This window comes from Hipposideros armiger, unplaced genomic scaffold (genome assembly GCF_001890085.2).
Source record: "Hipposideros armiger isolate ML-2016 unplaced genomic scaffold, ASM189008v1 scaffold_274, whole genome shotgun sequence".
NCBI classification, from domain to species: domain Eukaryota; kingdom Metazoa; phylum Chordata; class Mammalia; order Chiroptera; family Hipposideridae; genus Hipposideros; species Hipposideros armiger.
Window position 1 is genome coordinate 837,812 of NW_017731624.1, and position 9,578 is coordinate 847,389.

General features: G+C 47.2%; 1 long non-coding RNA gene across 2 annotated transcripts in view; it reads left to right on the forward strand.

Annotated features, from left to right (window-relative positions):
* LOC109390543 (uncharacterized) overlaps window positions 1-9,578 on the forward strand; it is a 29,399-nt gene that overhangs the window by 6,271 nt on the left and 13,550 nt on the right. The window contains exon 4 of one of the 2 annotated variants that reach the window (XR_002125601.1): window positions 3,015-3,277. The exons of the other annotated variant lie outside the window; for it this stretch is intronic. This is a non-coding gene — a long non-coding RNA (uncharacterized LOC109390543). Of the gene's footprint in view, window positions 1-3,014; window positions 3,278-9,578 lie in introns of those variants that run through there. 2 annotated transcript variants of the gene reach the window in all.

Below are 9,578 nucleotides of genomic sequence, written 5' to 3' on the forward strand. Positions count from 1 at the left end.
TGTCTGAGTCTGACTTTGTATGTGAAACAGGCTAAGCCAAACGAGGGCCTAGCATTGGAGGCCCGGACTGACAGTCCTGCCCTTCACTCCTACCATTCCCCAGTTCAGGCCCTCCCCTCCCGTCCCCTTTCTCCTCCACCAGGTAATTCTCACCCATCATGGCTCACCTCACCCCTGGCCCATCTCACGTATCACGCCCACCATGCCAGTCCTGCTGGTCACTCAGGCCCACAGGGATCTTTCCCTTTCTGCGCTCACAGTGCTCCTTTCTGCCCAAGGGTATCAGTAGTGGTCACATCAGGGAAGGCAGGAAGCAACTTTGAGAGGCCCCGCCCATGAGCCAAGTCCTTCACATGCAGATCTTTGCTCATTGTCTGTCTCCTCTCCTTGGTGAAATGGTGAATCACTCAAGAGTAGCAACTGTTGAAATACCCATCAACAGTAAGAAATATTTAGCAATTATAATAATACATTCATACTATAAAGTACAATGAAATACTATATAGTGATAAAAAAGAAAAAGATGAATTCAAGCAAGATGAATCTCACAGATATAATGCTGAACAAAGAAATCTAGGCACAAATGCCATGATATAGTGAAACTCCATTTATATAAAGTTCAAGAACACACAAAACTGACCTATGGTGATAAAAATCAAAATAGTAGTTACTTTTGTGAGGGTCAATGTGGGAGAAGGAAAAGAGAGATCAACTGAGAAGGTATAGAATGGCGTTTCCTGGGCTGTGGAAGTATTCTGTACTTTAATTTGGATAATGGTTACAGGATACATTAAAATTTTTTCATTAACCTGTACACTTAAGATTTGTGCACTATATACATTGTATTGTATATATTTTAGTCTCTAAATAAAAAAGAAAAATCAACAATGAAAAAAAAAAAAGAGTAGCAACTGTGTGTCATATTCCTCCAAATTCCATAGAGTTTTGGTATAAAGACATGCTCAGTATGTACTTACCAATGGCGCCCAAAATGTACGAACTCATGAACTCAATAACTGCAGACTGGAAGCAAAACTGTACCCCAGTGCTTCCCCCACCCCCACATTTCCTCACCACACCCATTACCTCCCAATTCTAGTTTCAAGCACTTTTCAAATCCGAGGCCTTTAGCACAATTTAAACTTTGGCTTAAAAATTCATTTTTTTTACAGAGCTGATTAGGACCTGAATTTGGAAGATGCTGGTTCTTTTTTTGACTTCAGTTCACAAAAGTTTTGCTTTATTGGAAAATTAGCTGTAGCACCTTCAAAGGCCTCCTCTTGTGCATGTTGAACTGAGCCAGACTTAGGGCTTTGAAAGGAATACCATTTAATCTTGGCAAAGCCCCACCTTTTGTTTCTGAGGGGGGAAAAGGCCCAAGGAACACAGAAGACGCAGGGCCAAGGACCAGTTGGCCACGGATGCAATCCGCTGCTGACGGGGAAAGGGCAAGAATCCTGGAAATACCTGAATTAGATGCTGAACTTGAAAAAAGAAAGGGACAAGTGCCAGCTGGGCAACCTTTCAGTTTTGCTAACTCCCAAGATTTTTCAAATATTCTCCTCATGATTTCTAGGCTTCCAGCTACTTCTGGGTACAATGAGCTGAGCGAAGGGCCCAGCTGAGCTGGGCTAGGCTGCTTCCCTGCGGCTGCGCTGTGCCAGCTGTGCCTTCATAGACTTCCTCCAGCTCCATGCTGCCTCCACGAGCTGCCCAGCCAGGAAGGGAAATTTTTGGAAGCCCTGTTGCCTTTTGAATTTTATTATTACTTTTTTTTTTTTTAGTGGAGCCCCTGCCTTTCGATGGAAAAAGTTGTCCTGACAAATAATATGTCTCTTTTTTATCATTAGGCTCCAAGCTTCTCCATGGAGAGAAAATGGCTTTAAAAAAAAAAAAAAGAAACATTTTAAAAAATGACTTTAAAAAAAAACCCAAAAACTTGAAAACTAAAAAACAAAGAAATGGCTTAAAATACTTTTTAAAAATTAAACACACTTGAAGAAGCTCTTTATTATTCATCAACTCCAAAGAGGCTATACCATGCTCCTTGGACAGGACTCAGCAGAATTTCTTAATTGGAAATCAAGAGCAGAAAGAAAAGGAGACCAGAACACAGGGGTGAATTTTACTGGATTAGTGGTTTTTCCTTAAATAGTCTAGTTCGGTGTTTGGGGTTGGGGAAGAGAGTTTGCTTGTGCTGCGTTAGGTGCTGCACTAGGAGCTGGGGATGCAGAATTGAATGAAACACAATTCCTGGCTTTCCCTGCCTGCTGGAGGAAGGGGACTTAGGTACCCTGGGCCCAGGAGAAGCAGTGCAGTGCAGTGGTTAGAAGCACAGAAGGCCTGGTTTGTGCACTGGCTCTGCTGCTTGCGTATGGGCTGTGTGGCATTGGGTGAGTTACTTAGCTTCTCTGTGCCTTTTGTTTTGCATCCTACAACAGGGTTAATGATCAAACCTACATTATGGGGCTCCTGTGAGGACTTAATGAGCTCGAATCATTAAAAGTACTTAAGCACAGCGCTTGGCACTTCTGTTTATTACTCTAATTCAGAAGGTGTGGAGGAAATGTGTGGGAGCCCAGAGGAGGTGCAGCTGACTGCCTGGATGTGGCAGGGGAGGCTGCAAAGAGCAGGTGACATCTGGTTTGCACCCTGAAAGATGAGTAGGAGTTAGGTAGACAAAAGTGGTGCCAGTGAACCCAGGCAGGGGGGAGCGTGGTCAGAGGAGGCAGAGAGGTGATGGCTCTAAGGAGAAGCAAAGGCCAGTGTGACTGCAGCCCAGGACTTGGATCTGGCATGGCGAGGGCGCAAAAAGCACAAAGGGAGTCTGGAAAGGCAGGTCCGGCTAGATTGCAAAAGGCCTCGAGTTCCATGTAATTCATTCGTGTAAATCACCTCGACTGTATCTGATGTACTATACGTGCTCAGTAAATACTGGCATTGTTATTGTTACCGGTATGATCAAGTTCTTTACTGGAATCATCTCACTGAGTTCTCGCAACATCCTCGGGCAGTAGGTTCTATAAAACGAAGAAGGACGGTGTAAGGAACTTACACAATTTGCCCGGCGCCTCGGACACCGAACCAGGAGCGGGTGGAGCCAGGAGCTGGCAGAGCTGGAATTTGAACCTGAGTCTGCTGGACTCCAGAGCCTCAGCTCTTAACCCATGACTTTGTGTTGTCTCACAATGTTTAAGGCTGCTGCCTTACACAGTGCTTTCCATTTGCTTACTTAAATAGGATTGTATGTGAATAAGATACTGTTTACTTTGAAAGAAATAAACTAAAGGAATCCAATAAAGCAGTCAGACAGAGATCTTGGGTGAATAAATGCATCCTCAGCTTGGGAGGGGAACTCTTGGGCTGTATCCCCAAGGCGCCGGCCCCAGAGACATGGCCATCTGCCCCCCTGGCGCCCTTAGCACAAAGGACACCATGGCAACCCCAGTTAGCATTTCTTGGCGGACTGCTTGGCAGGGTGAGCTGTACCTGACACCTTCTGGGTCACTGCTCTGAGCAAGGGCTTGGTTCCCTTAGGGGTCAGTGCAGGCCAGGTTGTGCAGGTCTCCGGGGCTTGGACAAGAGCCCAAACATCTTCTGATGGGGTCAGGGCCTGTGCTAACTTCTCTTCCACCCTTTCCAGGCTGGCTGGGTCAGTTTTGCAGGTCTTCTCCCTTTGTTTGGGAGACACTCACTGGTGGAAGGCACTGAGTTTGTGGGCCCCCAGCACCTGCTAGAAAGTGGGTGGGGAGGGGAGAAGTTCTCCAGTGGGGAAGCAGACAGAGGAGGCAGGGAGTTCCCCTTCTACAAACACTTCCCTGTTCACTGGGCACTGGTGTCTTCAGTGCCAGAGGTTTAAGAAATCATCCCAGATCCCGGATGCCTGGGGCATTTACCCTGGGACAGGGGCCCCTCATTAGCATCCCAATGCGAATGAGCAGCTCTGCAGAAATACCACTCCTCAGAGAACCCTGCCCCGCCCCACAATTCACTCTTACCGTCTTTCCCTTTACAACATTTATTCCAGTTTGTAATTCTATGTTATGGCTTTCTTGCTTAATCATACCCCCTATCTCCACTTGACTGTAAACTCCATGCAGGCAGGGACCACGTCTATTTTCGTCCCTGTTGTGTAGCCAGCACTGAGAACAGGTGGGGCATGTGGCTTTTCTGTCTATGCTTCTGGCTGCTCCTTCTCGCTCCCCTTCCCTGGCACTGGGTGCCTCCTCACCCTCCTGGTCTTAACTGTTGGGTCCCTCAAGGCTGGCTCTTAAGTGACCTTCACCCCTCACCCTTTTTCCTAAGCCATCTCACCCAATTCGCCTACTTGACATCTTCGTCTGTATGTCTTAAAGTCACCCCAAGTCCCCAGTGACTAAGGCAAACACACGGCCTCTTCCTCAGAGCTTGGCCCCTTTCCAGGGTTCTCTGTGTCAATGGCTCCATCAGGCAGCCATATGGAAAAGCCAGGAGCCCTCCTGACACCTCCTTGTGCTTTGCCCTCCATGCAACCCACCCACTTTTACCTCTCATGCATCTTCCAAATCCATCTACTTCTCGCCATCTCTGCCGTCCCCATCCTAGTCCGTGCTGCCTGCTCCTTTCACCTGACGGGCTTATTAATGAGCCTCCTCAGTGCTATGCTGGTCCTCTCTGTTCTTCATGTTCCAGCCAGAAGAATGTTCTTAAAATGCTAATCTGATCATGTCACTATCATGTCTCCCTCCTCCACACACACAGTTGAAAACTCTGCTGGAGATTCTATTACTCTTAACAGTAAGAGCCGCAGCCTAGACCCCACAGTAGACTGATGAGCAAGATGCAGTCTTCGGGTGGCCTCCTGCGATCCCCCAGAGCCTGGCCTGTGTGCTGGGGCCCCTCACGCTGGCAGGTCTCCCACTTAGTGTCCCTTCAAGGTAGTACCAGCCTGGTTACCTTCCAGGTCTGCCCTCAGCCCACGCAGAGCTTGCACGTCCTTGCCACGGCACATTGCTAGAAGGGCGGTTGTTTTTGCTGCTGGCTCCCCTCCCGAGCGGGGAGGGCCACTCGAGCTACGGCTTAGCCTGCGTGCTTTCTGGAGCCGAACACCAGTCTCTGGGGTTCTCAGATCTCCTTAAGACATGTCTACGTTTCTCAGAGTGGTCTCCGTGAAGGCAGCTGGGATTGAGCACAGTTCTTTCTAAAGAAACCTCTTCCTGCCTGTTTAGCCCCCCCTCTTTTATAGCCAGGATTGGGGTTGCAGGGAGGCTCACAGACTGGTTTGGGATCACTCTTTTGCGTGCCAAGAATGCATGGGCCATCATCTCACTCTGGGCTCTGAGAGTATCTTACCATCTGAATCCTTTTGGGGTCACAGGCAGAATTGAGGAGAAAGAATTCCACTTAGAGAAGGTGCTCTCTGGAAGGAGCTGGTTAGAATCTACCATGATGAGACAAGGGAGGGTGTCTTCCTTTTGGAAAAGTTGGGTACAGTCCTGAGCAGCTAGAAGCCCCACAAGAGCACCCGAGGCTGAAAGAAAAGGCATAAGGGCTACCCTGGCTCTGTCGCCACCATGCCGGCTGCCTGACATTAGAGTGCGGGCCTTCTGAAGCCCTCAGCCTCGCCCACCCCTGTTCTGCCCTCTCAGTCAGTCCCTGTACTCCATCTGGGGGCCCTCTCCATGGATATCAGCCCTGGCCTCAGCCCAGAGGGGTTGCTTCTGTGGGAGGTGGCTCTGCAAGAAGCGTCCTCCAGCCCTGAGCCAACCAGCTAGAGGCCTCACTGCTGGCAGACCCCCTCCAGGCTGGGGAGCCACACTTCTCTTGAAAACCACACAGAATCTTTTTGCTTCAACCAAGTGGTAAGAGTCCTTCTCTCTTTCTTAGAAGTCCCACGGCTGTCTGAGCCTTGCCCCCAACTGAGTCCTTGGTCCAAGCACAGAGTATTTCTCTCTCATCTCGCCAAGGCCAGCACTGGGCAAAATCGTGAAGCAGATGCAGTTTGTCTGAAGTACTTGTGACCACAGGGAGGGGCATCTCATGCACGTTGGCAAGATGTAAATTGGCACAGCCGGCAATTCAGAAATGCATATCAAGAGCATAAAGAGTGTTTTTGCCTTTTGATTGAGAAGTCCATTTTCGTAGTTCCCAATTCAGGGGTAGTTTGTAACAAAGGGAACTTCATCTTTGATGTAGCTTCTTCTGGATTCCATTTGATTTGCTGCTTTAATCACATGAGAACCTTCCTTGGCTTCCCAGTCATATACCGAACAAAGAGAGGAGGGTAGGCAGTCAAGGTGGATTTAAGGCCATGTGTATCATATTGTCTAAGGGGACCTGCTTCTGAAAGGTACATGGTTCTCAACAGCAGACTGGTGTGGTGCTGGGTGCATAAAAATTCGTGTGGGGAGCTTGTAAAAAGGGAAATGGTATGAGTCACTAAATTCCCATGATGATTCTGTAAATTTGGGTGGTTTCCAGGAATGTCTATTTTTTTTTAAAGCCTCCCTGTAGATTTTGATGCACAGAGAGAAGGTTTTGAGAGCCACGGCTTAGACTGTAATCTATCTAACACAGTCCATTTCGATTTTAAAGAATTCCCCTAGGTCGGATTTTCATGGGAATGTTGTATGTCACAGGATCCATGCATTCTAGAAATACCAGAAGTGCGTTCTTACCATAAAGTTATGGAAGAAGAGTAATGACAGAAGATACCCTGTAACCTATACACCACTTTTACGTGAGCACTGCATGTAGATACAGAGGAATCTAAAATGCCTCCAGTGTGCAAAGGGGTTCTGTTCACAGCAAGCATGAGCCCTCGGCTTCCTTTCTGAGGGGGTCATGTGACATGAGTGCAGGCTTCCATGTTCCTCTTCCCAGCACTGCTGAGACTCTGCCATATGGCGCGATTTTAGAAGCAGCTGGGAACTCCTTTTCCTACCTGCCTAATCCAGCCGTCTTCTCTCCGCCTGCCCGTCAGTGGGGGAAGTCAAGGCTGCCGTTCCGTCCACTGTTAGGCGGGGATCTATCTGGTGGGAGGTGTTATTAATTTTGCCCACTGGGTCTCAAAATGTGCTGGACATTGGAATCGCCAGGAGAGCTTTATCAAAACCAAGTGTCCTGGATGCCTCAGGTGAATCCATCAGAATCTCAGGGTGGGGGATTTGTTCTCAGGTACGAGTGTTTATTTCAAGTCCTCAGGGGATGCTAGGTGCAGCGTGGTTGAGAGCTGCTCATTTGGCCTCAGTGCCGCCTGAAGTAGGAATAGGAAAGCCAGGAGAAAAATATTTATTTCCCTCGTACCCACCCCCCCATTCATGATTCCATGGCGACTGTGTGTGTCCACGTCTATAGGTTGCTTTGCTATTTTTCCTTTCACAGCCTTCAAGTATCACCCTGTGGTGTGGCCCTGTGTTGTTTTATTACAGTAGGAACTGGAAAGCTCTTCTTATAACCCAACTATTTTCCAGCAGAGCCTGACCATGTGGCCCCCAGGCACTGAGACGCTTTTTAAAAATGGAGGTTCCTGGTCTCTGCCCCCTACTCACTAAATCAGAATCTCTGGGGGTGGTGCCATAAATCTGGATTTTTAATAAGGTCCTCGGTGATTCCTGTATACTCTAAAGTTCGGGTACTTTTGGCCCTAAACTCACCAGCCCTGTTATGAGTACACTCATGTTTAGGGTCCAAAATACTGAGCATGAAGACCTAAGAACAAGCTTAACGGGAATGTGATATATTTCACCCCACAAAGAGGGACATTCTAAGGGCAGTGATGAGCATATGGCTGATTACTGTTACCAACTACTCTGACTCTAGTTGAGAGATATAAATGAAAACCCCTGAGATGATTCCCAGTAGTCCATAGACTACGATAGAAGGAAGAAATTTCCCAATCCAGATTCTCTGTGGATGAAGTGCCAGCCACCAGCAAGCATTTATTAATACATTATGTCCCAACAATGCTGTGTAACATACAAAGAACCTCAATGGTGCACAATAAATATGGAGTTTTGCTCATGAGTCTGTGGGTTGGCTGGGTGATTCTGCTGATCTGAACAGGGCTTGGTGAGGCACCTCTGTGAGTCAGCAGTCAGTTGCAGGTGGGTGAAATGACCTCACCGATTTTGGGTGGACTTTCCCACATGTCTGAGGCCTGGGCCAGAATACTTGTGGCAATTCAGCCTGCTCCGGGTGGCTCATCCTCCAGCAGGCTAGCCCAGGCGTGACCGGATTCTAAGCGAGAGCGTGGAAGCATGCAAGGTGTCCTAAAGCCTAGGTCTGCAACGTGTACAATGCAACTCCTGCCACACTCTGTGGTTAGCTCAAGTCACAGGATGAACCCATATTCAAGGAAGTGGAAGAGACAGATTCTACCTCTTGACAAGAGAAGTTGTAAAATCACAGTCCAAAGGGTGTGGATTCAGGGAAGAGGCTCTCATGTTGGTGCTGGGCCTCAGCAGGGCCGGTGTGCAATCTGTGGGAAGGTGAGGCCTTGGATGTCAGCAGTTTGCTTCGAGTATATTTTGCTTTACCAGTGATAGCCTGGTTACATCATCAAGGGGAATATGCACAAGTATTCAGGAAATTATTCAAGATATTCAGAAAACCTTCCCAAAGAAGGCATCACAGTTACCTTGCAGATCCTGTTTCTCAGAGGCCCTGAAAGTATAGTCAGGCTCTGGCTGTCATGGAGTTACAGTTTTTGGGGCACATTCATCCCGGTGGTCAAAAACCCACTGAAAAATGGCTTTCTTCTCCTTTCCCAGAGGAATAAATAAAACTATTTTAGCCTAACCTTTCCGACCCTGCCCAGTCTGACCAAACTACACTTTTCAAATTCATCTTCTGGTATAAGTCCTACACATATGCACTGAATATGTGTTTTTGCTCCCTCTGTCCTCTCTACCTAAATGTCTTGTTCCTCAGTCTGCAGATCCAAATCTTAAGACATTCTACCTACAGGTGCCTGATTAACAATTACCTGTGAAAACTGTCACTGATAACAGCAAACCAAAGTGCATTACTTTCCTCTTTATTTGGCAGAGGCATCCGCTTGTATGACCTTAGACAAGTTGCTTAATTTTGCTAAGCCTATATTTTTAACTGTCTAAAATGGGGGTAATACCTACTTACAGGGTGATTATAATAAAAATAACATATTTAAAGTTCTTAACATTTAGAAGGTTCTTGATAAGGGATAGCTACTTTTATGACCCCATGTTACAAGCTATCACCTTATTCTTTTCTATGTTGTCTGATGTCACCTACCTTACTCTATTCTTACCCACACTTCCCCCTTCTTAAGGGCAAGGGCTGTCTTCCTTCTTATTACTTGTTGTCTGCATTTGACAGAAAAGGAAAGGAAGGGACCACAAGATTAGGTAGCTCATTCAAAGTCAGGTAGTTAGCAGTGATGGCATTGAGATTTAAATTTATTCTAGGATTTGTTTTCCAAACCCCTATCCTGTACTTCCCTGGGCTTCCAGGGAAGCAAAGCCCTAGAGCAGCGGTTCTCAACCTTCCTAATGCCGCGACCCCTTAATACAGTTCCTCATGTTGTGGTGACCCCCAACCATAAAATTATTTTCATTGCT